The 27,614-nt window shown below is 38.5% G+C and overlaps 1 long non-coding RNA gene across 2 annotated transcripts in view; it reads right to left on the bottom strand.

Moving 5' to 3' along the window:
• LOC122156342 overlaps nt 1-17,340 on the bottom strand; it is a 113,372-nt gene extending 96,032 nt beyond the window's left edge. For both annotated transcript variants that reach the window (XR_006167447.1, XR_006167446.1), the window contains exon 1: nt 17,269-17,340. This is a non-coding gene — a long non-coding RNA (uncharacterized LOC122156342). The remainder of the gene's footprint in view (nt 1-17,268) is intronic.
• Nucleotides 17,341-27,614: the final 10,274 nt, after the last annotated feature.

Here is a 27,614-nt window from a genome sequence, read left to right as displayed (position 1 = left end):
GTTGATGAGCTTCTAAATTCAGTGAGGATTGACAAGCAGCCCTGAATAAAACAAGATTTTATTCTTGTTAGAAGAAAGTGTAATTGCTATTTTCAGAAGAAAATAAACTATCCATTTTACAGTAGAACCAGGTGTTTGTTTGTTTTTGTTTTTTTTTTTTTTAATATCTAAACATCATTGTGCAAAAATTCCTACTTCCTTTCCTCACAAACCTACTTGCTCATGTGTGTTACTCCATGTAACACACATCCGTAGTTCATCTAAGTGCAAATGAGAATGCCTGTGCTATCCTTTAAAGTAGTACATAAACAATACTGGAGAATAAATTAATGCTTCGTTTCTTGTTCTTCTGTGTAAAGATATTGTAGCAAGTTTTTGAACATACTCCCTAGCAAACAAACAAACAAAAAAACTAAATGCAGAGTAGAGTTTTTGAAAACATACCTGTTTTTCATGTACAGAGACTTCTAAAAATCTTTTTTTCTTCATAAAAACACTGATCTATTTTCTTCCTTTTCTTTCAACTGAAGACTTGCAAACATGGATATTTTATACTAATCTTTTTTTTTTTTTTTTTTTTTTTTTCTATGCAAAAATTAAGGTGCTTAAGCTGTAGAAACCAATCAGGTTCACTAGCTTCTTTTTGTCAAGTATAATTTTATTTCTTGGCTTGACTCACTATACCCAAATTTAGCAGCCTATATTTTTAGGTCATCATTCACTGCAAAAATGATAATCTTGCATCTCATCTGTCTTTTCCTGTATTCTTCTTATGAGCCCTCACATACATTATTTGTCATTCTTCATACCCAAGTCACAAATAACAGAAACATCTCCTGCAAAGTAGATGAAAAAAAAAAAAAAAATGTACTGCAGCCAAAAATATGCCTGAACCTTCCACTTGGGAAGCACCTGGACAAGTTCACACTGTTTGTCTGAACAGGTCTTCAAGAACAAACTTGCTCCTTTTATTGATCAGCTAGGGACTGTACATGGAGGCACAAAACATATGGGACTTGAATGAAACTTCTAGTTTGCAATAACCCGTACAAATGGGATTGCCACAGTAGTTCTCCCAGGAGTTGAAGCATACTCACACTACATTTCAAAGGCACTGCTTGTCTTCTGTGAAGACTAAGGCCACATGTCTGAGAGTTATGCACATGTCTGTATAGCTTTGAGACTTGCTTTGCTTGACAGTGTATAGACTAGTGCTTGATATGGACTCAACCAAACAAGGCAAATCTAATATGCCGTCCCAAACTGTACTATGTTGATGTATCCTTTTCTTTTGTGCACACCTGAGATTTAAAGTACCCGCTCTACTGTTCCCAGGTAGACTTTAATTATTCACTGTTTTTAATAATTCATATTTAGCATAGCCTCTGCATAACACTTATTTTTTGAGAAAGTAATTTCACACACAGTCTGGGACCATAAAGCTGGAAGTGCTCCCAAGTGCTTCTATTTTCCACTGTTATTAGCAAGCTACAATCTATGCTACAACCACTCATTTTAACACATTTCTTTTATAAAATCGTCTTTCAAGGATTAAGATTATTTATTTATTTTTTTTAGAAAGGCAGGGCTGAGCATTCAACTGCCAGATGGCCATTCTTACGAGGAGCTTAGATATAGTTAGCCAGCCAGAACCTCACTGCCTCAACAATCCAATTGTTTGGAAGGCTTTCTGAGCTGAGCCATCTGTTTACTGTCCATTGAGTCTTCTCCATGGGCAGATATCAGGGACAGTTCTTGAGGTACACTCCTGTGCTGACATCTCGAGATGGTGTTGACCATTCTCAAATGGCCCACTCACTTCCGTATTTGCTCAGTCAGAAGAGGGTTCAAAGTTTTATCTAAGTAACAAGAAAATCAATCAGGTTCTGCACTGTAATACAAGTTACTGCAAGCCACACTGTACTCTTCTATTTAAGAATAGCATCAGGAGAAACAGATCACCTAGCACTGACTGACTAGAAGGAAAACATAAGATGGATGTATTTGCAAAGGGTTAGCACAACTTTTCATTGTGACAGAAAGCAGCATCTGCTCCAATAATACAGTATATGTTCTCACAGCAGTTCCACAGAGATCATATCACCTAAATCTTCCAGACAAGGGACTAACGAGCTGATTTCTAGGAGGTAATTAGACAGTGCCATTTTGCCCAAACCAAAACCAGAATTCTTCTAGAGGTGACTTAAATTCAAAATGCACATTCTGTTGCAATTTGACAACCCACTTCCCAATCTGTGTTGGCATCTGAAAATACGCTCTTCTAAAACTGACTTGTCTGTATTTTAAGATTTTAAACACACCACCACTTCTTGGTGAGGATATTATATTTTTAAGCCCAGTTGAGAAGCAAGAGAAAACACTCTTGAGTGCCCTCAGTCTAAGATAGAGAATAAAAGGAACTGTGAAGTGCGCAACACCAACTGTTGAAAAATATCTTGTTCTGACAGAGCAGTGAGAGGTCAAACAACATGACCGAACGCTCTAAAGAAGGTTTGGGATTCCATGACTCCACAATCCCCTACTTGTAATTGAGGGGTGCCCAAGAAGTCTTCTGAACATTATACATACATATGCTTCTGAAGAGACATACATACCTTTGTGTGCGTGAATAAATAATATTTTGTTGTTTAGTCTCACACTTCTCTCTCTGGATTAAACAGTTTGCTTACCCTTCTATTTAGCAGTCCAGACTCAGTAGACAGACAGCACACTGGAAACCAATTCACAACTTCTCTTTTCTTCTGGCTCAGTGCTTGGTGTGCTAACCCAAAGTCAGAAATACAGCTGTCCTTTCTAAAGCATCCACTAAAATACCAGGTGATGGCAACCACTACATTTTCTACTTAACACCAGCCAGTCCTTTTGTCCTCACCTCACAGACTCCTCTCCTACCACTGAAATAGTTTCATACTTTCTTTTCTGATTTTTATGATTTCTTTTCTAACTTAACACATTTTCTTATTGTTAACTAAAGTAGACTCAAAGCAGCCTACATACTATGCAGCAAGATGTGTTCATTTATTTGCTGCAAGAACAAATGGTGTTACAGTATATACACACACCAAAAGCGTATCTGAAATTGTTGTCTAAGTCTTAATTCTAATGTCTTTTTAACATACAACTATGAGAAAAAAAAAAAAAAAAAAATCACATAATGATTGCCAGTGTTTCAGTGCTGTTGCTGTTTTCTTTCCCAGCCAAGTCCAAGGTTCAAATCTCACCAGCACAGTCAGAGCTGGCACAACTATACAGCAAGGTGCAGCCCCACACAGCAATGTTATACAGACTTCTGCCAGGGACAGCATCAATACATAATGTACAACATTGTCTTTCACTCATAAATAATTATGTTAAATAAAATGTTTGTAAATGAGATCTTGGACAATGTTTGTAACATTCTTAAAAAAAAATTAACCATTCCCAGTTCTTACCATTGGACTGTGTAACTGACCCAGGTGATTAGCTCTGCTGCTCAGTTTCGCATGGTGTCTATTTCATAGAATAACAGACCACAGTACCCAAGTAAAAGCCGTGTAAACCTGTTTAAGATAGGACTCTGGTTGGACCAATGCTGAGTCTCTTAATAGACACGCAAAGACACTACAGAATACAGTCAATGCAAAAATAGTAGCCATCAAGAATGGCATCCAACTTCTAGAATAAATTATCAAGGAAATGTTGCAAGATAGGTTTTAAAATCATATCATATATATATCTAGATCAGCTTCTCAAACAGTGGAACAACTCTATGGAACTGTCTCATTTTCCTCCCATGCTCATCCTCTCCTGTCCAAGAAAGTGGCCCATTTCCAGCCAGGCATGTCTGTATTATTTCAGCGCCTTATGCAGTCTTGCCTTAGCATGGCAGGGAGAAGTTCCCCAAGTTTTGGGGTTTAGAGTTTTGTTTCTTTGGGGAAGTGGGAGGGACAAGTATTTGAAATAGTAAGTTATGAGTTAAACATGGTTATATTGTTTTCAATATTTATCTCATAACACACAAAAGCTTTTTAATGATGGACATAAAAGAGATGCTCTTGGCACAGTATTTGACCCATTGCCGATTCCTCTTCACAGGAATCCTTGTTTGCTGCCAGTGGCAGTCCATAGCCTGAAACTTGGGCTCAGCCAGGATTTGGCAGCCTTCAGACGAAAACATAACCCACTGTCTGCCAAACCAGCACCTTAACAGATTATGCTGTTACCCCCTCTCTCTTCTGGTATACATTAGCAGCCTAAATGACTGAATTGCCTTTGTGCTCAGCACAAAGGAAGGCAGTGCAGACAATAGGGCTGTTACGGTGAGCCTCACCTACATTGCACTCACATGAAGGCTGAGCTTCTGTTAGACTTTCGTGCTCTCATCATCTTACAGGATAATGTTGTGATTATTCGCATTGCTTCCAACACTTCGAGCATATGCACTCCACATTTTTTATATGACAAAGGCCTAGCACAGATGTGATTATGCAAAGGCTACTGTTTTGGCAGCATCTCTGTGGCATTTTTACAGCTTCTTTGGTTTCATGCCTACATTTAAATTCAGATAGACGTTATTAGCAGGTCAGACTGGTGTACTACTTGGCAAAGTTCGTGGTGAAATCATTTAATATTTGCTAAATAAAGTCAATGAAATCTGTCATCAGGATGAGTTATAGGAGCTCAGCCTGCAAGGAGATGCCCCCACAGAACAATCAATTATCTAGGTGCTTTAGTTTGTTTTCTAATGCAGCTGATACATTAATAGGGTTTCTAATTTAGCACAAAGTATTGCTCTTAGGAAGATGAGAGGAAGTTACTTTTAACAAAGCCATCAGAAAAAGAAGTACTCTTCCTTCTCTGATGAAAAAACTGAAATTATCTATTGTAATACAACATGCATTTTACATTGTTCAACTGCAGCAACCTTAGAGCTTTTACTGAACCAGTTTCAAAAATAAAAATCTTTCAACCAATAATTCAACCAATTAACCAATAGTTATTCTATTAAATCTTCTCAGAATAAAAGGATTGGAAAACCCAGAACTACACCCTGAAAAAAAAAAGTGAGTATTGCTGATAGTTCAGCAAGTCAGGTATTCTTTAGCCTTGCATTTGGCCCAGGTGACTCTTTTTGGTCTATTCTGACTTCTGCCTTCAATTGATCTATCATTCACCCATGTCAACTTCAATCTGCAGTTAAGAGTTGATGCTGGCTTGCATCAAAGAGACAGGATAGCTGAGGAAAGGTGTCTGCATCACTATGGATCTCCCCTAATCCCAGAGGGCCAAACAAGTGGTTGCTGCTACATCGTGTCACCAGAAAGCCTCGCTTTAGAGAAACAATAAACACAACCCCTGCTACAGAAGCGAAGCAGGCAGCTTCCCAATAAATCCAAGCTCTCAGTGGATGAGGGTGGAAGAGATTTTTTGCTGTACAGAGCAACCAGAGCCAGGCCTTTAACAGAGCTGCATGCTAAATGTCTTTCACACTTATACAGTAAAGCTTTTGTACTTTGCTTTTTCTCTTCCTTCCCCCCCCCACCCCCCCCCCTCCCCCCAAGATTTCTTTCTTCTAAAGGACATCAGCTCTGTTGCCAAATACATAAAGAAGGAAGTCAGATAAAACTTGTCCTCACAGCCACTGAACAAGGGACAACCCACTCCTTTCCAATGATATCACACTGAGGAAAATGACCTGTCCCTGGAGACGTGATGATGAGCAAAGGAGTACGTCATTGCAGCCAGCAGGTCACCTGCTGCTTTACATTCATACTTATAAACAAGTACAACAGCAATAAAATATCTTCTAAGAGCTTCAAATATGTGGGTGTGCCTGAGCTGTGGCTCTTACAGCTGAACTGCAGTAATAGGAAGGCCTCACAGCAAAAGTTCAAATGCTCAGCCTGCTACAGCAACAAACAAGGAACTGGAAAGTGCTAGCTGTGATCAGTGGCAAGAAGTTTCCAAGCAGTTCTTCAATGAACACAAGAAAAACAGGCAGGAGGAACAGCAGCCAGAAGATATATGCATGGTTTCAAGCAATGTTCAGTTTGTCAAGGGCTTGTGAAATCTGGTTCAGTACCGCTCAAAGACATACTATTTCCCTTATTAGTAGCAAACCAGGCACTGGGCTGTTTATGTAAAAGAGATGGCATTGCTCTCTTTGCAACACATCTGGTAAGCATGGATACCATTCAGCCCTCTAAGTTTTCCAGCAAATGTCGTGTTAATGTCTTCACAGAAAGGACTTACGTTCCACATCAGCCAGAGTATGTTTTTCAGTGATAATCAAAAGAAAATATGCATCTCAGCCAAATAGTTACCTTCTTTCACAGTCCTGGCAGCTCTCCCTTCTATCTAATGGGCCTGCGTCTCTGTTAGCTTCATTTTCTCTATGCACAATGAAAATATTTTCTGCTGTACTAACAGTATAGCTAGTTCTGTTTCTCTCTTGGCAGTCAAGACATGAAACCTCTCCAGTGCCTTTTGTTGTTGTTGTTGTTTTTTGTTTTGTTTGTTTGTTTCCTTTTCCAGGTAGCTTACTGTCCATAATGGATCCATGGCTGCCGTGGTTTAGATTTTCCTTGTTTATTATTATTTTATCCTTTGGGATTAAGCACCAAAGAATGTTTGCTGAAGACAACTATAAGCAAGTGCAAGCTCAAACCCTTCATTTCTCACCATTTGTTTCTGTGCTGCTTTATCAGCTCATATTGTTCCCAAGTCAAAAAGCTATTCTCATTCATAATTCCTATAACTAGACATTTTTCTTATTGTCTGCTTGTACACAGTGTCATTGCTCTCAATCTGTCATTCAATGACTTCTTTTTCAGCATGCCCACAATTACATCTTTTTTTTTTTTTTTTATATGCCCACAGGCTCTCGAGTATCCATTGTTGCACATATAACCCAAAAAACTGACTTTCAAACACCAGAATTAATTCTGGCAGTCAAATCCACCATTTCCTTTAAATAGCCACTTCTTCAGGAAAGGACAACTACATCAAATACATGATCAATAGCTAGGGAACAGGAAATGCCTTAAGCAGTTGAGCTTTATTTACCTTTATTCACATGTCATCACCCTAACCTGAAGAAAAAACCAGAGTCACTTAAAATACTCAGTACTATAGCACAGGCAAAAGACCATTGATTTTTGCTACATCTCATTTTATCAGTGTGCCAGCTATCCAATTTTGTATCATTTTCTGGTTGCTCTAGATCTTTCTACCTTAAGTAGTATCACTGCTTCGAAGGGACCACTCACATCTGTGAATTCTATGTACTGCATACAGCACAAGTAGGTTTTAAGGCTGTGTAATAAAATAGGATACTTTCCCACAGTTGCTTTTTAAGTCACCTCGTCTGGTCTTTGCTCTACGCTAATAGCAAATACAATTGTCTTCCTTCTCTACAAACAGGTACAGATATATCACAAAACTGCAAACCTACCAGTAAGGTCAATACACATTTTTGGGGCAGAAAATGCACTTGGAAAACATGTTTAACCTAAAGGCTATAACTGTCATAGAAGTGAAGGCATAGAACAAGCACTGCAGTTAGTGCTTTGATCTTAATAAAATTTAGCTTGTAAGTATTAAATTACTCATAAGTGTGATAATTCTGCAGAAAAGTAAATAAAATGCAATTAAAAGCAGCAGTGTAATGGCCCACTTCAGAGTTGCATTTATAAAAAGTGATTCAATAAGAGATCAGGGAAACATTACATATATTAGTGCAATAGCTGCAAAGAAAGGCAGTACAGTTCTTTAATTACGGCATAAGCTTAATTTTTTTTGAAGGTTAAAAAACTGATGCTTTGTTAGAATGAAAGGAACTATGTAAATATTTTTTTATCAAGAAGCAGTACTAAGGAGAGTTTTGGTCTTTGTCACATTTCAGAAAACAGGTAGTTGGAATACAGAGTGACAGAAGTATAGGGAGAAATGCATTAGTTCAAACTCTAAAAAGACAAGACTTCAAAAAGTCAAGTATTCAAACTGATAGTAACTGGATCTGTTTTGTCATAACACTCAACAGAAGCACCAAAAATGTGATCATTACTAATTTCTGCATTTATTTTACTGAGTTGGTAGTGGATCTTCTGCCTTAGCTGGAAGTAGTTTCTGACACACGAAACAGGAGGAGCCCAGCAGCACACAAAGACAGGTGAATGCTCTTCAAGGAAGTCCTGAGCAGGTAGCAAGTAAGGAGGGCATCCTTCCTAGTTGCCCTCTTTATTTATGAGCTTCAGAAGACTATCTCGGCTGAGTTTCATGCTACGAAATGTGAAAAAATCTTTGCAGTTTCTTTTACCAAGTGACACTACAACTGAGCCACATTTCCAGAAAGACTGTCCAGAGAGACTAGATCAAATTCTAGACCTTCCCTGGTCTGGTTGTTGACTGGTTCCAGATTTGATTTCCAGTACTGCCTACCTAGACCCTATAGAGGGTTCTAGAGTTTTGCAGGGCTCAGATGCCTTTTTTAGATTCTAGGGCTGATGTTCAATTCTAGAGCAGGTTCTTCTTAACAACAATGGCCATCAAACCAAACAAATTTCCTGCTAGTAAACATGCATGCTGAGGAAAGTTTCTATTCTACACTTTATGAAACCATGACTGTAAGGGCAAATTCACTCACATATTTGGTCACTGCATAGTAGCTAGCAATCTCCCATTAAAATGAAGCAAAGTACTATTGGCATTAATACTATCTCATCTTTCCAGCAATAGCAGTTTTCACATATGTGCGTACATATATATATATATATATAGTAACAGAATATTAAATAGACCTGTTGTGAGTGATAACAAATGAGGCTGTAAGCTTAACATATGGCCTAGAAGATTTATAAATTCCTGCCTCTAAAAGTGGGATTAATAGAGCTTGCAAAGTCTCACAGAAAGGAAAGTACCTTACTGGCTCATTTGGTACCATCACCCAGCTGCGACATTCAGAACCAGATAAAAAAAAAAAACAAGCAGCCTTCCCAAGGTCATTGTTCCCACAGAAATAGCAGAACTTGGAGCTGCCACATCTTAGGCAGCTACTCCTTTTCTTCATCTCAGTCTTTTGCTTTACAGTGGGCTACAGAGGCATGTGGCAAGTGCTGCGCAGATCAGAGATGCAGGAACTAAGCCAGGGATGGTTTTGAAGACCTGAGGGAGAAGTTCATCTGAACACAGAAAAAGGAGGACTCAGAGGAGGGAATGGTAAAATTAGCTGGAATAGAGGTGAAAAGGGAATGATTATTCTTTCCCTCATTGGTGTCACAAATCCTCTAGTAAAAGGTTATTTCAAACAAACCGTAGCCTCAAACTAAGAATTGCCTTAAGAACTGTTAGTGAAAATTAACTACTAAACAATAGGATATCTAGATACAAGAATATATTCACCGACTCTCCCTCCTGAAACAGTTTCAGAATGTCATTTGAAGGATATAGAAAAGTGCAATTCATTAATCCCATTAATTACATTTCCAGGTGATACTGAAAACCAGTGCATATTTGTAGCTGAGAAATAAGATATAGTGTGCAAAGAAAAAGCACTACATTCTGAAAGAATGTCATTTTTTAAAGGCAGATTTGAAACAAAAGGAAAGTATACAGCTCAAGAATAAGGTGGTTTTGTTTGAAAGAAGAGAACAAAAGGGGATCTGGGAGAGAACAATTTTAGAATTATCAGTCATTAAAAGAAAGAAAGGTGTCAGGAGATACCACACACCATTCAGATGCCCAGGAGGACATCTGCACCTTTTGGATAAGTACTGAGCTCTGCAGATCTGTTTATGAATGCACAGTACTACAGGGCTCCCTAAGGGACAGCTGTGAACTGAGGTGTAAGATGTTGCATTGAATTCTGGATCCTTCTGCACCAGTGACCTAAAATGGATGATTGAACAGATTCACGATGTGCAACTAAAAAGAGTCAAAAATTTGATTTTTGACGGTTTTAGAGAAAACTGAAAATATATTGAATTAGTTTGACAACCCCTGCTGGGACGTGATACCTGTTTACCAGTAAGTATAGGAAAAGGAAAGAGTTGCAATGAGGATTGCATGAAATTAAAACCAGAGAAGGTACCAGATCAGCATCAAGAAATTTCACAGAATATAGAATCACAAGCTTGGAAAGGACCTACAAGATCATCTAGTCCAACCATCCTCCATTGCTACCACAAGCCACTACATCTTGTAGCCATATTTCCTGAGCAAGATGTGGAGACTCAATCAAGAAACTTTTTTAAAAAAAGATGCCCCCAAAAACAAATCTGAGGGGCATATAACAAAAAATAAGCTAATGCTGTTGGGAGTTGAGATAGATTTTGTTATTCCAAACTTCTGGCACTTACACTGCCAAACTAACACCCATAGGCATCCCAACTAGAAATCACAAAGCCAAATGTCTTAAAGGGTTTTTTGGAAGTAACATCATAATAAAGATGAAACCAACATGAACACTGGCTCTGACTTTCACTGTAAGTTGCTGAAAATCAAGATGAAACATTAATTTCTGCTGCTTGCTGAAAATGAAGAGAGATGTCAAGGGAAAGACAATTTGTTTTCTGCATCTTTCCCCAGGCATTTGGCATGGGCCATTGACAAGGGCAGAAGACTGCTCTGTTATCTTCTGCCATAGATGCCATTTTCCTAAAGAACACACCAAGCTCAGCAATCAAGCCACACCCAAGAGACTGAAGAGAAAAATTATCATGAGCCTGTTTCAAAGAAAACACAAGGTAATTTTGTCTGGCTATTAAATTTAACATAAGAAGGAATACTAAATAGGTAGGAGTCTAAGATGTTTATCTCTCCAGGGGTCTCCCATCTCCCATTTAAGGTAACAGATTGACTCAAGAAAGGCTATGGTCTTCCCAGATGTAGACAGATGTGCCCAAGGGAAGAGCTGAAGACTTGCTGTGATTTCTATAAGAAAAAAAAAAAAAAAAAAAAAAAAAGTGCAGATTTTTTCTACCTAAGTGATGTTTTACATGCAACCATTTGTCACTATGCTCACCATTTGGCACTGCTGAAACCCCACTGCCTCACATAGAGAGCCGCCATTCAAAACAGGAGCTTCACCATAAAACAAAATGCAAGTCATGTGGCTAAACTGCAAATAATTCCAAACAAACAAAGCATTGCTGAATCCCAAGCATCAGACATACAAATAAAACGCATTTTTTTCTACATGAAAATTCACCTAATTACAGAATCATAAACAATAGACCTGTATGGGACGTCACTAGGTCAGTTGGCCCATCCTCCTTCCTCAAGGCAAAGATCAACTATTCCAAAAAAAAAAAAAAAAAAGAGCCTGAGAACTGGCCTTCAATTCACCATGCAGTGGCTTTCACAGCTTTTAGTGCTGCAATGACAAAGAACAGAACTAGAACTGACTGAACCTACATTCCAGAACAAATAATTTCCCTTTGTTTGAAAATGGTGTCCAAAATCCTACAAATAACTCCAAAGAACTGTGAGAGATGCTCTAAAAAAAATGAATACTAGTTAGTGAAAAAAAATGAACATTGTGAAATGAATGATTTGTTGAATGCCAGGAACACAAGCAGACATGAATCCTTTTCAGAAGCAGTCAGAAAAGCTTACAGTGGCTCATAAATCTAAAGCTAGAGAAAGAAACAAAGACAGAGAAATAAAGCCAAGCAAATTTTTTAATAATGGAGCTCCTCACTCATATGAGGGAAAGCAGCTACTAAGTACTGTCAAGTTGTTTAGGGGATGTTTAAGCTTTTGCTCAAGCATGAGAGGGTTGATGTATAAAACTGATGGTTTTTTTGCAATTTGCTGAGTTCCATATCCTCAATTGGACTGCAACCAAAGGGCTAAAACCACTCTCTGGTGCCCCTGCAATGAAGCTGAGAATGGATGTAAGTTATGCTTGGACGCTCATGTACATCAAGTTCATAGTGAAAACTGAAGCCATCTACCTGACTTAGGTTTCATTCTCTCTGGCCCTAAATACTGAGCATTTCCATAGGGCGCCTTCTCAAGCAGACCTTTCAGATACATCTTTACAAGATTGCCTGCCAAGGAATGTACACGAGGAGGTATACTTGCAATTCAGCAAGGGACTTACCACCAAAGACAAAGAGAGAGGACAACCATGAAGTACACAAGATTGAATTTAATAACATCCATATACAAAGCACTGAAGTGGTGACATTATTTAAATGTTAGAAAAGTTGTAAGGCTATGTTCAAAGGAATCTATACCTCTATGCAGTTGAAGATAATGGTAGCCTCTGAGTTACATCAGTCCTAGACCAGGCTCTCTTTTTTTCTCTCTCTACATATGTATGCCATATGCATGTATATCCATTCATGAATGTGATTTTGTACACATCTCACATTCTAGCACTAAGTGAAAATGGTAGAAGACTGATAATAATTTCCCCCTCTGAAAACAGAATTGCTTTTAATGTTCTGTCTTACTAGAAGGCAAAAAAAGAAAACAAAAAAACAGATTTTCTCGTGATATTAAGATGTTACTTTAACATACTAATAGATGCAGCCTCTTTTTCCACTTATTACCACGAGGAGATAATTTATTCTACTCTTCCAAATGCGTGTTTTTGTAATAGCAATGTCCTTCATAACTTTGACATTTTATTGCCAGTATTCTGGGTATTTATCATTTTCTGGGCAAATGGCAGTCAGAAGGCCAGCATAGAAACATTATAATTTATTTGCATGAGGTTTACTGGGAGAGAGTTGCACAATATACATGGAACTTTCGTTATTTTTTTCCCTATTGTAAACTACAAACACATAAGAGTTCAGCTATGTTATGCTTCCATGTCCTAACTAAAGGCAATATTGAAACTTGAATTTCTACTAAAATGTTAGTATACAGAGAGAGAGAGAGAGATCACAGTCATCTTTGCTTTTAACATTCTACAAATGACAAATTCAGTGCAGGTTTGATTACAATGTGAGTGAGGCTATCTTGGTATAAAAATAAAAATCTCTAAGGATGAGTGTACCTGATTAAATAAAAGACTGAATTGAACAAATCCAGAATGGCAACAATGAAGAGGATAGGAATACAAAAAGAGCATTCTGAATGAGAGTAAATTATGCAGGCATAGAGAAAAAAATGCTACCCCATTCACTTTCTTTGTCTCATTAGGGACAAAGAGAGAATTTAGAATATAGTAAGAGAAAGTTGTTCGGCAGAGATGCAATGAGCCACTCCTGGGAAACTGCTGTCTTTCCTTACATTGCATAAGCACAGTGTTTATGGAGGACATTGCTCTTGCAGGACTCAGTGGAGTCATCTTAGTTGAACTCATGGTAAAGCCACAGAAACTACCAGTGACCTGTTCCTCATGTTCCTCTGTCACTATCATAAAACTCTGATTTAATGGCACCACATACTGCAGAGAAAAAAAGAAAAAGAAAGCTCTTCACTGCCAGTTTTCTATCAAGAGTATCTGTCAGTTGGGTCTGCTCAAGTTAAACTGCATGTGACTCAAGCAACCTGGAGCATCTTGGTAGTGTCACTTCGTGACAATGATCATTTCCAAAGTACTTCTTCAAGCAGTTTTGTGTCTTTATGAAGCAATGCAATCACCTACACTAACCCTAATTTTTATACCAACCTTTCTTGGCTGATCAGAAACGTGACCCTTGACTGAAGTTTCATGATACAGGAACTACGTTAGTAAGACTAAGGCTAATTTAGGCTTAAGACTAATTAAGACTAATTTGTACTTGCTACTCATTCTGGGACCTATTCAGCACTGAATTACTCCTTGAGTTGTTCTGCTACAACCTGTTTTAAATCAGATTAATTAAATGACCCAGGCTGAAAAAACAATTCTTATGCAGGACTTTTTTTTTTTTTTTTTTTTTTTTTTTTAAAATCAACAGCCCACAGGAAGCTAATCTGACTGACAGAGAGCATGCTGCATCCTAGAGACCAGAATATGCAGCTAAGGGAGGGAAAAAATACCAAAACTACAGAAAAAAAATTGCTGCAGCACAGAATTACAACCTAAGATTCTCCCTCTTCTTAAGTCAGTACCTATACTCACTAAACACAAATTTCTCCTTCTCTGTGAAACCAAGTAAAGAGATGAAGGAATAAACTGGATGCTACAGAACATGTCTCTTAGATCCTTGCTCCACAGCGGGTGATTTCACATGGGAAATACCACTTGCACTGAACAACTGCCCTGGAGCCTGGAGGTCAATTCCCAGCTAGACATGGTCTCAGCCTGTCCCCACAGTTTCCTATTTCCTTTCATCAAGGCCTTTTATCAGTACCACTAAACCAGCTGAACTGGAATAAAAACTGAGAAAAGTAGAGACGTTTTATATACCAGCTAGAGCAAATACTGATATTGCTCCTAACAGCAATTTGTTCTTATTGAAGAAAGGATGAAATAAAATCAGCAACAAAGCAGAGCAATGAGTTTGCTCCCTGGTCTCCCTACTGATGTAACAATACAATCATTTTGCACTTTCCAAAGCAGCAACTGCATCCCATTTACCCCTTTCTTTTATAAGCCATTCTCCTCCATTTTTGAGGAACTCGCTCCCTCCTGCAGTTGGAGAAACAAAAGCATATTTCTCTCCTAAATGAAGTAGTTACATTATACCCATTTGTTCAGATGCTGTTTTTAGGACTGTTCTCCTTTGTCTCCCACTGTTTCTTTCTATAACATTGGCATTTGCATCCCATTCCAAGGCACAATCTGAGCACAGATAGCGGATGGATCTCAGGCAGTGTTAATCCTACTACACAGAGGACCCTCTGCCCCTTCTCCCCCAGCACTTATGTATTCCAAGACCCATGGATACTCAGATATGGGATTGGTCTGCTCTTTTTCACTGTTTGAACTCAAAGCTTATAAATATCTCCCAAATTGTAGAGCTATGACATCAAGAATGACCAGACCAGACACCATAATAGTCAGCAAATTAATTTTCACTCAGCTGTTCTTTTGTTTGCAAATCTGTAAAAGTTTTTTTTTTTTACATTTCAATAGAGTCACAGTTCACAGCTGTATCATAACTCTAAATATAACCCCTTATTGACATTGCAGTCAGGAGATACAGCATTTTTTTACTGGCTAGCAATAAAATTTTTCTTATATTCATCAGATATAGAGATTAGAGAGATATTGAGGGTATATATAGAAAATACTGTCAGCAGTCAATCTGGAGCTAAAAAGGGCTTCAGGCACATGATACTCACAAGTTATTTTCAAACTAACAGAATTTAGTATCCTCCTCAGCCTAACATCTGCATTCAAAGAGTCAGTCAGCATATCTTTGTCACAGCATCAACACTGCTGAGCATTAGCCTGAGTCGTGGTTCTCTCACTCCTTCCATTTATTTTTTCCCCTCCTCATTATTCTGAGGCTTCTGGGGCAAAAATGCTCTGGATCAATATGCTCTCCATTTCACTTCATCATTTACTCATTCCTTATTTAAAAGGGTCATAAGTGAACTAGGTATTTTGGGGAAAAAAAAAAAAAAAAAGCAGAACACCACAACAGAAGTGTACAACACTCAAGCTGAGAACCCAGTATGTTTTGCCATAAGACATTTTCAAATATTTGTGAAAAAAATTGAACTATTCTGCAGCTTAAAATATTTAAGCAGTAACAAACACCTCACAAGCTCTGAGCACCATAAAATTCAGGATAGCACAATATTTTACTATTTAAAAAAAGAATTTTTCCTCTGCTCTAGTTTTCTTTCCTTAAAAAGAAAAGGGTTAGTATATACAGATATTTTATGTGTGTGTATATATATATATATATATATTTTTTTTTTTTTTTTTTTTTTTAGTACTTTCCACCTTTGCTCTTTTTGCTCTTTTTAATTAGCATGAAAAATTACACTAATCTATTGCTTTGCTCCTACACTACATGGGCCTCATGGGTGCATCTGTGGAAACAGTTTCACTACAAAAATTAGAGGATGATCTAAAGAAGAGAGTATAAAAAAAGATAGCATGAGTACAGGGCCAAGAAAAGAATGATATCCTTTCCCCTTGACAAGAGGGGATATAACCTATAACCTGTAAGCAGGTTTCCAGATCATTATTCAGAAGATGCCAAAGGTCAGCCTGGGTAAACCCAAATAAGGAATGACATGCCAGCTACAGAGACCACGTACTTATCACAGTTTCTACGCAGCCCAGGCATGCTCTGGTGATGCCTATGATCTCAGTGCAGGCCCTGAGGAAAATACTTTCAAAGTCCATTTTTAACTCCTGACCACTGGAAAATTTCAGAGGTTCATGTAACCAAATTATACTGTTATTATTCATAATACATCTCCTTTCATTTGAGGAAGCTTAAACTCTTTGAGCAAATATTTCATCAAGCCTCGTACTGCACAGAACAGAAAATATTTTTAATGATATCATGTAGTCAAAATCAAAACTTGCTGACAGTTACCATGCATGTGGTATTCAAGTTCAACACTTTTTTTTCCCACACCGCTGAGAGTTACATTTAGCAATAGTTGGCAAAGTCTGACATTTCTTGGTAGTACATCCCACCACTGAACTATCTCTGGGATGAAACACAGTGGTGGTGGGGAGTACGAGGCAGCACCCGCTGCAGCAGGATTTGGGAGGGGAAGCAGTCAGCAGTCAAAGCAGAGGAAACTGCAGAGAAGTGACATGCTATCATCTTGACTGGCACCTGGCTGAGAGACTACTGTCATCTGTACATCTGTGATGTGATGGTCTAAGGTCTACAACAAGCAGAGGTGACTTAAATGAAAACAATTTTTCAAAGGTATAAAAATATGTATTTTTAAGACGCCAAGGTTTAACTCATGTCAAAATAGAGTCTGGGTTAAAATTAGCTGTCAGAAACTGCTAACAGGTTTTCTTTATGTGTCTGTGTCTTTCAGCAGGTCAAACTTCTGCTGGATAAACGGAGCATGGGAAACTTTCATTACACTCAGCAAGGAATAAGGAGCTTCTCAGTATGTTTCTGCTCTTTTAAGACCAGAGACATGATATTTCCTGTCATTAGTATCATCTCATAATTTAGAAGCTAACAAGAACAGTATATTCAGCATAGATCTTAAAGATACTTGAATATCTAGAGGGGAAATATGGTGAGAATTGATAACCAGCCTACAGATCCTGCAGGAATCCTGATGAAGGGGTGTATAATAAATGAATATACAGATGTCATAATTATGAAATAAACAAGAGAGTTTTGGCTAAGCAGGCTATTATACTAAAAAGAAAATAGATAGAGTGCTTACCCTCGTCCTAGGCTCACTGTAAAACTCCAAAGGAGGGATCTCCAAAAGAGATTCTTTCCCCCTGGTAGTCAGCTGTTAAATGGGTCTAGAAGAGGTGCAGCCAGGCTCCACCCCTTCCAGCAGCACAGGAGAATTGCCTTCACCTGTGCTCCTCTGGCTGACTCATGGCTCTCCTCAGGTGATCAATCAGAGGTTCAGGCTGTGACTCAGCAGTTCCCATACAAGGGGAAAACAAGTTCTTGATATAATCAAATCCGCTTCGTAACAACTTAGACACTTCATGAAAAGGGTTTTTCTTCAACACTTTTTGCTGGACCTTGAAAATAAATGTGATGCTAATGGAAGAACAATTATTAGGGAGACACTGCTATGGCCAAGTCTGTTGTTACGGATTACAGGAATTTACTTCAATCACATTCAAATAACTCCTTTATTTTCAGTTATCAGTGAACACACACCTTAAAAACTATCTCTGATATCATTTGCAATATTCTGCTAGTACAGTAAAGCAAAGAGCCTAAAGAAACCATATAGTGAGGAGGAAAAGTGAATTAGGATCTCCTCCTCTCAAAATGACTACAAATCTTTCATGAATCTAAGTGATGACAGGCACATTCATGGACTCAAAAAAGGCACATACATGGACTCAAAAAAACCCAGAATGACTGTACTATTGTCAAAGAGCTACATGAATCCTCAATATTTCTAAGTAAGTAGCTACAAGCTAGAATATATATATATAAAAGCTTCTAATGAATAAAAAATTAGTTGAAGACCAAGAAAGTGTGTTTCCTATATTTTTCTGCAATTTACTAATTTAATCTGACATTATACATAATGCCTCTCAGTGTATTTCTCTGACACACACACATTCATCAACTTATATCATCGTTAGATTTTTATTTCATTAAGAAGTAAATGGAAAACTTCACCTTTGGACATGACAAATGTCACTGTAAGCAAAAACGGACAATGACTGATCACTCAATAATCAGACACTCTTCTCCTGCTTCATTCTCACAGTCTGTACTGCAAAAGCAGAAACACATGGACAGCGAAAGGCATGGCTCATATGTGCATGTGTCTAATGCACCAAAAAGATCCTTCTGAAACAAACTTATCTTCACACAAATGTCATACAACCACCTAGCCATGTTTAAACAACTGCCTTTGCAGGCAGTAACAGCAAGAAAATCACCCCTTCAGCAAAAGCAACTAAGATCTTCATGTGCTGCCCTGGACTCCAAAGAGATATCCTTTCCGGCCCCATGTGTGTGTTACATGGTGTTTAATTTTCAGACTTCAACATTAAATCTGAAATACCAGTCTTGCAGTGGAGCCACTTGATATCAAAAGAGGAGCCTGGAGATACTCAGGCACAAATATGCCTTTGAAACACCAGTACAGCACATCAGATTGTTCACGTTGTTACTAGACCCATTAATACCAATCACACTCTGGTATACTTTGGAATGTAATTCTAAGCCAGTTTTAACCAACATATCAAAATAATTTAAAGGAAAATGTTTATTATTTTTTTTTATATACTTTCATTTCATTGTTCCTTTTTTCCTCCACCTATAAACATCCAAAAAGGTGATTTCTACAGTTATTGGAAAACAGAACACAAAACTGGGCAAGATTTTGACTGCTAATTTGGATTATATTAAAGGCCAGACAGATAACTGAACTTTACTGATCTTTAACTTTACAGAACCAGAATTTTTAGACTTTTAGGCAATATTATTCACAATTAACAAAATTAATCCTAGTTTTAAAGAGTAGCAAAGAGTATTTGATTTTACTGTTGTTTGCTCATCCGCTTATTAACCTTATGATTTCACCCTTGTGCAAATTACTACTAGTAAATAAATCTCAAGTGAAAGACAATGAAGTACTTCTTTTGTAATGTTAATGTTACTGTCTTGATAAATCTGCAATTCCATCCACAGTCTTAGCTCATCACTAGCTTTGATTTACACACAGGCTGACCTGGGCCTAACCCTGTCAGCTCTCACTCTGAGACAGCACATAGGCTTATGGTCTCTGATCTAGCAAATTCCTGAGAGGGAAAAATTAACTGAGGAAAGCTCACTCTGACAAGTGATAAAACCCTGTTCTTTTCAGGTTGCACTAGAGATGGAATAATGGGAAGAATAATTGAGAGAGACACAGGGACACTAAAAAGAAAATACATGAAAGAAACAGGAAGAGAATTACAGAGTTTATGGGAGAATTGCTGAAAAAGGAAGAAGGGGTTGAAGGGAAGCAATCAATTCCCATTTATGGGGTAGGGAGTCTAGCAAACTAATTAGCATTAGAGCCAGATCAATTTTCTTACACAAAGTATTTTATGAGATTGTTACATGACAGTATACTAATTAAAACTGATTGGCCTAATTAGAGCAACATTAATAACATAGCAGGCACTGGGAGTAGCACTGCTTAGTCTGTGACATACTTTTAAGATAAAGATACATGAGACTCACCACAGATGTCCCTTGTTTTAAGATACTTTTTCGTAGCAAGCCATCGTTTGCTACATATGGTTTGTATGTCCATAATCAAAGAATCATGGAATCACAGAACTGTAGGAGTTGGAAGAGACCTCTCGAAATCATCATGTCCAACCTCCTTTGCTAAAGTAGTTCCCTACAACAGGTTACACAGGAAAGCATCCAGGTAGGTCTTGAATATCTACAGAGTAGAGGACTCCACAGCCTCTCTGGGCGGCGTGTTCCAGCACTCATCACTCTGACAACAAAGAAATTCTTCCTTGTGTTTGTATGGAACTTCCTGTATTCCTGTTTCTGCACATAACCCCTTGTTCTACTATTGCTCACCACCGAAAAGAGTCTGCCCCCCATCAGTTTGACTCCCACACTTAAAACATTTATAAATAGCGACAAGCCCTCCCTCAGCCTTCTCTACTCCAGGCTAAGCAGTCACAGGTCTCTCAGCTTTTTCCCATATGAGAGATGCTCCAGGCTCCTAACCATCTTTGTTGCCCTCTGCTAGACTTATTCTAGGAGATCCCTGTCTTTGAACTCGTGAGCTCAAAACTGGACACAGTATTCCAGATGTAGCCTCACCAGGGCAGAGTAGAAGGGGAGGATCACCTCCCTTGATCTGCTGGCCGCATTATTCTTAATGCATCCCAGGATACCATTGGCCTTCCTGGCCACAAGGGCACACTGCTGGCTCATGGTCAACCTGCTGTCCACCAGAGAGACAACTTGAGAACTGATGACATTGAAAAAAAAATGCTTACAGCAATTAGCTGATTTTAATATTTTAAGTTTCACAAATTAACTTTAAGTGATTAATTCCATATTAATCATGTAAACAAATACACACAAAGAAAAGTACTTGTATAATGGACACAATGAACCTGCTATTAAATTACACTCAAACCTGCAGTGAGCCTCTAAAGAAACCTGGGTACCTAATGGACCTCTGCTTGTGTGAATTGTATTGCTCAGCTTCACAGTCAACAAAAAGCAGAGCATTTGCCAGGTGTTTCCTTCAGAATTTCTATGCATTTTAGAATCAGAATTTCAAGGGGATTCTAGTGACATTCAATTGAAAAATGTCTGAATAACTCATGACTTAGAGAACTACAAATCAGTAATTAAATGCAAAAGGCAACTTTAAAAGGGAATCCCTGCATAAAATCTGACAGTTCTTGCCCTGGTTACTCATATTTGAGTACTCCAGTATAACTTCTGATAGGTTATACAGTTGAATGCACATCCTACAGTTGAAGTTTGGGTCTGTCCCTCCTTGATGTTCCTACAGAGAATTCCTTGAATGCTCTGGCTCACTTTACAAGCATGAACATTTCTTGAAAAGCGTACCTGAAATCCCATCTTTCAGAATCTCTAGGACCTCTGTTGATCCTGAGGGCCACTCTGTTATTTAAGTATGTTCGTTTGTTTGTTTTTCTCAAACATGCAGATCTGCTGGCAGGCTAAGTTTTTACAGTACTTGTGTTTGGAGGAACATAATACTTGACACAAATGCATGCAGAGACTGTAAGAAAATCCAGTCACTGCCATTCGTAATATAAGGAACATAAAAAAACAAAAAATTTGCTTTCAGTGCACTGCCTCAATTTCTTCGTCAGCCTTGATGGTCTTTTATACTGAAATCAAACCTGTCTTAGTAGTCCAGGTTTCTTTGTTTTGTGCATGGTCTCTTCTCCACAGTTTTATGCACACAGCTCCTTCGTCCTCAGATGGCCTTGCAGCTAAATTTCCCCTCCAACCATAAAAATACACCTTTTTTTTCCATTCTGTAATGTGTCAGTTTTTGCCATTCCTTTTCAATCGTGCTCTCTTTTCACTTTTACCACATCTTACACTAGAAAGGCATTTCCAGTTTGTTTCTTTTTCCCTCTGAGAGATTATCTCAGTCTGCAAAGCCTCATGCAGAGAGGCAAGAAAAACAGCTGACTGAAAACCATGGGAGTTTAACAGGGCTGACTTGAAGAAACATAACTTGGCCATTTAGCTATGCCTAGCTGTGCATGGCAAACTCCACATATACAAAGCCATTCATTGATTATGTTAACTCATAACACCAATTCAAAAATCATAATTTGTACAATATATGTAAAAACAATCTGATTTTCAGTCAGCTCTTCCTATCCTGAATGTCAGGTGCCTAGCCATGTATTGGGTAGCTAAAATTAAGAGCCAGTTTCAAAACTATAGCTCAACTAGAGTTGAAAGTTCTGGTACTAACATTCACTCTATGTTGAAGATCACAGCTATTCCATATGTATTCTGGGTAATGGCACAAAAAGTGTTTTTCAGTGCTTCTATCTGACCTAAAGAGACAAACGATACCTAACTTTTCTTCTCAGCCATTGCTGTGCAGATGTGAACTTTAGTATAACTTTAGTTTAACAAAGAACAAAAATGATTTTAGTGTTAACAAATACCATAATTCTTCTGAGAAATCTGAACCTTTGAGCAGTACAACAGGGATGCTGTTTGCAGTTATATGCAGCACTGTGAAGTACTGCACCTGTTCAGATTCATTTAAATACTTTGAAAAGACAGCTGTTGTCTTCTTCAGCAGTACCCTGAAGTATATTAGAATACCACAGGAAGAGCATTAATAAAACAGAGGTGCATCAAATGCATAAAAATAAGAAAGTGCTGAGGGGTCTGAAATTTTAGAAACTGTAATCATGTTTCTGAGCTCTTATTCAGTTTTGTTTAAACATACCACTAATGGATGTTAAATATATTGGTCCACATCCTCAGTTAGAGGGAGGGGAGGCTGGAAATCAATAAAGCTTAAATAGATTTATATCAGTTGTGGTTCTGCCCTTCCATCCTGATATTTACCTTTCTGGCAGTTCGTTTGTCTTCAGCCTGCTTCTTGAATGCTTTCAGTTTTGCAAGAGATGAGAAAGCTACAATCTTTTTTACAACCTCTGGAGCAAGTCTCACTGCTGAAAGCAGAATCACCCCTTCATATAACCTCATTTTGACTGGACCTGTTTACAGGTTCTTAATGCTCATAGGGGAAATAAACAGTTCAGGTAACCAAGTTCACACGTTCACTGATTCAGCTACATGGCTGAATATAATCCACTTCTTAAGCCACAGCCTCCCATTTGCTTTCATGTGAAGCCTGAGCACTGCACAATTTAAAAAAAAAAAAAAACACTGTAAAGCACAACATCTGAGAGCCTAAACCACTCTGAACTAACTTCCAGCTAAAATATCCAATGTTTTATTTTAAAGAGACTTTTCTAGTCATTGTCATTTAAAATCTATCACCATATTTCTTGTAAGCCCCAAGCTATCAATTACATAGCACTCCACTATTGGATCGAGATACTCTGCAAACCATCAAGGGGTATGCTCCCACCACAAAAGAATACAAACAACACTGAACTGGAGGTTGCTTCATTCTAGTGACAGAGTAATCATGCTCTGTTCAGCTAATCATTTACACAAACGATGCGATCATATTCAAATGGGAAACAAAGACTTCTGATCCTACAAAATGCTTCTGCACAAACTGCATGATAAGTCCTGTCTGTTCTTTGGACTCCTGTGGCAATCCCAGGGAAGCTGCAGAAAATAAGCGATGCCTGAGTGAGACTGCCTCACCTTCTCTGCTAAGTGCTGCATGGATCTGGTACCACAGGCAACTTGAAACCACAACAGAATTAAGGAGCAAATCAAGATTGCACATTTATTCTACAGGAAAATGCTTTCTTCAAAATCATACTTTCTGGAAGAACACATTGGTTTTATTGTAGAAATTTTTAATTTAGGCACTGCAGCAATAGAATGATTTCAAAAGGGAGAGAATACATGATTGACGCTTGTTTGTTTTAAACATGTAATATGTATATATGTTCAACTGACTTAATTCTCACTTAATTCTGGTCCCAGAGAGAAGTGCACTAGAAAGCATCAATGTATTTTAATCCAGTTACACAATTTTTGCAATAGCAATCTGTCTGCAAAAGTATCTTGTGCTCGAAACAAGAAAATGGTTCCAGTTAAGGGAACTAAGCAATTTATCTCTTTTTTGCTCTGTGGAGCAAAGTTAGCTCCACAGAGAAGACGCAGCATACCACAACTAGCACTGCCAAAAAACAGGTTGGTGCTGTGCAGCTAAGTGCCTTGATCAAATCCCACACTGGCTGCAGCAAAAAAGAATGAATAACAAATAAGTTTCTTTCAGAACATGAAAGGAAAATTAACAAGACACTAATATTCACATATCAAAGCACTACTGGTTGAGCTGATGTGCCAGAACCTTGAAAAGTATTCCCAGTTACTGCAGCAGTGGAGCTCCCAAACAACTTGCAGGTGAACTTCACAAGGGCAAATGGTGGAAAGGATACAGAGGAACCAAGAAGTTCCTTGTTCAAAGTCACACTGTATGACAAAGGTACAGCTGGGAATAGAGCCCTGGCCTCATTCAAACCACTTAATACACTAATTGGCACACTATGTACAATTATCCTCAATGTAAGGGTAAGAGAGAATTTTAAAAGACATAAAAAAGTAACTGCAAGAAAAGTAAAAGAATGTACAAGCCGTGAATGAGACAACCTTTCAACATATATATATATTATATGTATATATAATTAATATATATATATATAATATATATAATTATATTGCTCACTTGCTTAGAGCCATTCCAACTGCAGATTGAAACACTTCCACAGAGACTGTTTTGACTGCAGACCTGAGAGGAATTTGGACGTCTCAGGAAGACCTACATTGTTGATAAGCAAATTGCAAACCAGGATCTGAATAATGACTCTTCATTCTACCATCAATGCCAGAAGCCTGCTGATACTGGGTCATCTACACTTCGATCATTTTTAGGCTCCCTTGGATTTGCAGAACATGATGATTTCCTTTGCCAGGCGGTATAAAATTTATAATCACTTTCTTCACAACACTACTGCAAAAGACTGAGCAAGTCCATAACCAACGAGATCACATGTAATGGCACTTAGAAGCAGCTATAAAGAAGGGGTTAAGAAAAGAGAATTGGATTTACGCTCCAGCCTGTTCAACAAAGAAATAGAAAAGCAATGTGATCAACCTCTCAGTTATTTTAAAACTCTGGAGTTTGGGGTGACACTTCTCATAGTGCTTTCTCATCATCCCTCAAGGTGAAAAGCAAAACATATCCCAAGGAGCTGAACAGGACTGGCTCTGCATGCTTGGCTCTACAGGCAACTGCACAATTGGGTCTGAAATAATGGAGAGGAAATTAAGAAGCAGTCAAGCAGAAAATCCCTTCCTTTTGCCATCTGTCTCAGCTGAGAGGCCTTCAGGGGGCAGCTCTCCCACATGAACCTGCACAGGATGTAGCATGGCTGGGAACATGACGTCCCTCTGCACTAAATGAAGGGAGATTCAGTGCGCCCTTGGGTGGGCCGTGGCTGACTCTCATTCTTATTATCTTTCAGCCACACTGAAAGGTCTGCATTGATGCTCCAGGACACAGCCAGTGGCCTGGCTCCTGGAGGCTAGAGGGGCAAGGGCAGCACACTGAGTAACAAAGGACACCAGAGGAAATTCTCCCCCTGGTCGTGAGAGAGCTCAATCTGTGGCCACTTCAACTCATGCTGCAGCTGAAAGATCTGGAGCTGGTTTTGGCCAGGCCACAGCGTGCAGGAGCAGAGCTATGTTTGGGGCAGAGGCCAAGACAGGAGCACGGTCCAGACCCAGAGAGCCAGCTGAGCTGAGGCAGGAAGACAAGAAGACAACAGGAAGACCATGGGGCAGCAGGACCCATTCTCCCTCACACATGGGAATTGCAGCAGGGCACCATCAACTCTGTTTAACTGTAGGTGGCAGTTTTCTTCACCTGTCAGAAGGACATAGCTATGTATTTTTTTAAGTGAGACTTTTCCTCAAAACTTTATGAACTAACATGATTAAAACAATTTAAAGCTCTTTTTTCTTCCTCTCTTCCATTATTTTATTTCCTTTTTGCAGCTGAATCCAAGAGTAAGAATAATTTAAGTATTCCTATATCACTTTGTGAAAGAAAACAAAAAATTCCTGTCATCTCCTCCAGATATCATTTTTACAGCATAGTAGGAAAATAAAATAAAGGAATAAATGGATGTATGGAAGAAACAGTGAAGTGGTTTTGCTGAAAAATGGTATACATAAATTGAAAAAGCTTCCAATCAATATATACTATGAGAAAGCTACCACCAAGTATAGTCATATTAAAGTAACTTGCAACTTATTTTGGAAAGGACAACTTATTGACCCTGCACATACATCAACTTCACCTCAAACAATGAGCAAGAGAGCATTTAGACGATACTGCTTCCCATCGATGAGTCTGTGAGGAGTCTCAGTACAACATTAATCATTTTATGAGTATTATGTATCCCATCTGTGTGATATTTATGCATTTGCTTTATGGTTCCAAGATGTTAATTCAAGCAGGAAAACGCAATTGCTTTGCATAGCATCATTTACCAACCTTTAAAGGACAGTGCAGGTGGATTTTTTGCTAGCAAGTTATACCTCAGGCTATTCTGAACTGCAGTATTTGGCTTGTAAACATAGACAGTAGAATTCAAGAGAGAAAACAAGTAACATTTGGTGGATAAAAGCAGGATTTATGAGAAGTGAGAGAAAGAAATGAGCAAGGAATTCCACAGAGTTGTGAATTTTCCCATGGCTATCAGGAACTTGGGATTCTTGGAAGGAGAAAAAAAACAAGTTAGCAGAAAAATAATTAGCCCAAAATGTGCAAGCAATCCTTTTCTGCTTGAAATCATTCATTTATTTATTTATTGGCTTTTTTTTTTTTTTCGGTTACTGAACTATTAAGGATCAGTTAAAACTTCTCCTACTGGTACCCTAACCTAACTGTGGACAGCATGGATGCCTGGGTAGGTGAAGCACACGATTTTGATCTCAACAAACACGCAGTCCAACCATTTTAATTGGCACCCACTAGGAAAGGTTGAGACAACTGAGCAGCAGAAATCCTACCTGTGACACTGACCACAGTTGGAATTTGGGACTGAAAACCAGAAACTGCTATTTCCTGATTCAAATGCACTGGCTTAGCTACTCAGTCCTGCTAGAAAACAGCAGTGCACATTTCAGAGACACACACTCCTTCTAATTGCAAAGCTCACACAGCATGACGGCAGAAACTTGCCTTCAGTTTGGTTTACAGGATGTCTTCAGCAAACCACACACTTCACTTTGCACATGCAAAACTGACTCAATATCATCCCAGCTGCAGGCTCAGTAACACATAGAGTGCCTGTCCTTGTGCTGGCAGCTTACTCCCACAGTACTGTTTCCCTATCAGGATTAAAAGCAATGGCATAAACATTACTTTGCACACAGTGGCTTAAGAAACACAGACCTGGCTGCCCTCCCCTGAACAGAGTAGGGTCTCTCAGTCAATACATAGGACTTCTGCTGTTAACCTACAAGCATAACATACCTGATACGATTTGAACTTCTCTGCATCTTTTGTTTGTGTGTGTGTGTGTGTGTGTGTGTGTGTGTGTGTGTGTGTGTGTGTGTGTGTGTGTGTACACTCATGCTCAGGACTGTGTGCCCCATTCTGCCTACTTCTGACTTCTACCTTGATGTCTGAACATTAAGTGTTAAGTTACTCCTATCTATGAGTCCCCTACACAAGGCAGCTCATAGTTCTGCATCACAGAGCCTTACCTGCCATTTTATTTCAAAAGCAGAGATTGAAAAATTTAAGCAAAAGACCAATTCAAAGCTCCCTATAAAGAATACTGAAATGAACTGTGGGCAAGTTCCAAAAACTGTTTTTCCCTTTACATGAATGTGACA

This window comes from Centrocercus urophasianus, unplaced genomic scaffold (assembly GCF_019232065.1).
Source record: "Centrocercus urophasianus isolate 14NV4802_14NV808 unplaced genomic scaffold, USGS_Curo_1.0 seq_12, whole genome shotgun sequence".
NCBI classification, from domain to species: Eukaryota; Metazoa; Chordata; class Aves; order Galliformes; family Phasianidae; genus Centrocercus; species Centrocercus urophasianus.
The sequence above is the reverse complement of the archived record's forward strand: the minus strand, read 5'-3'. Positions and strand labels throughout refer to the sequence as shown.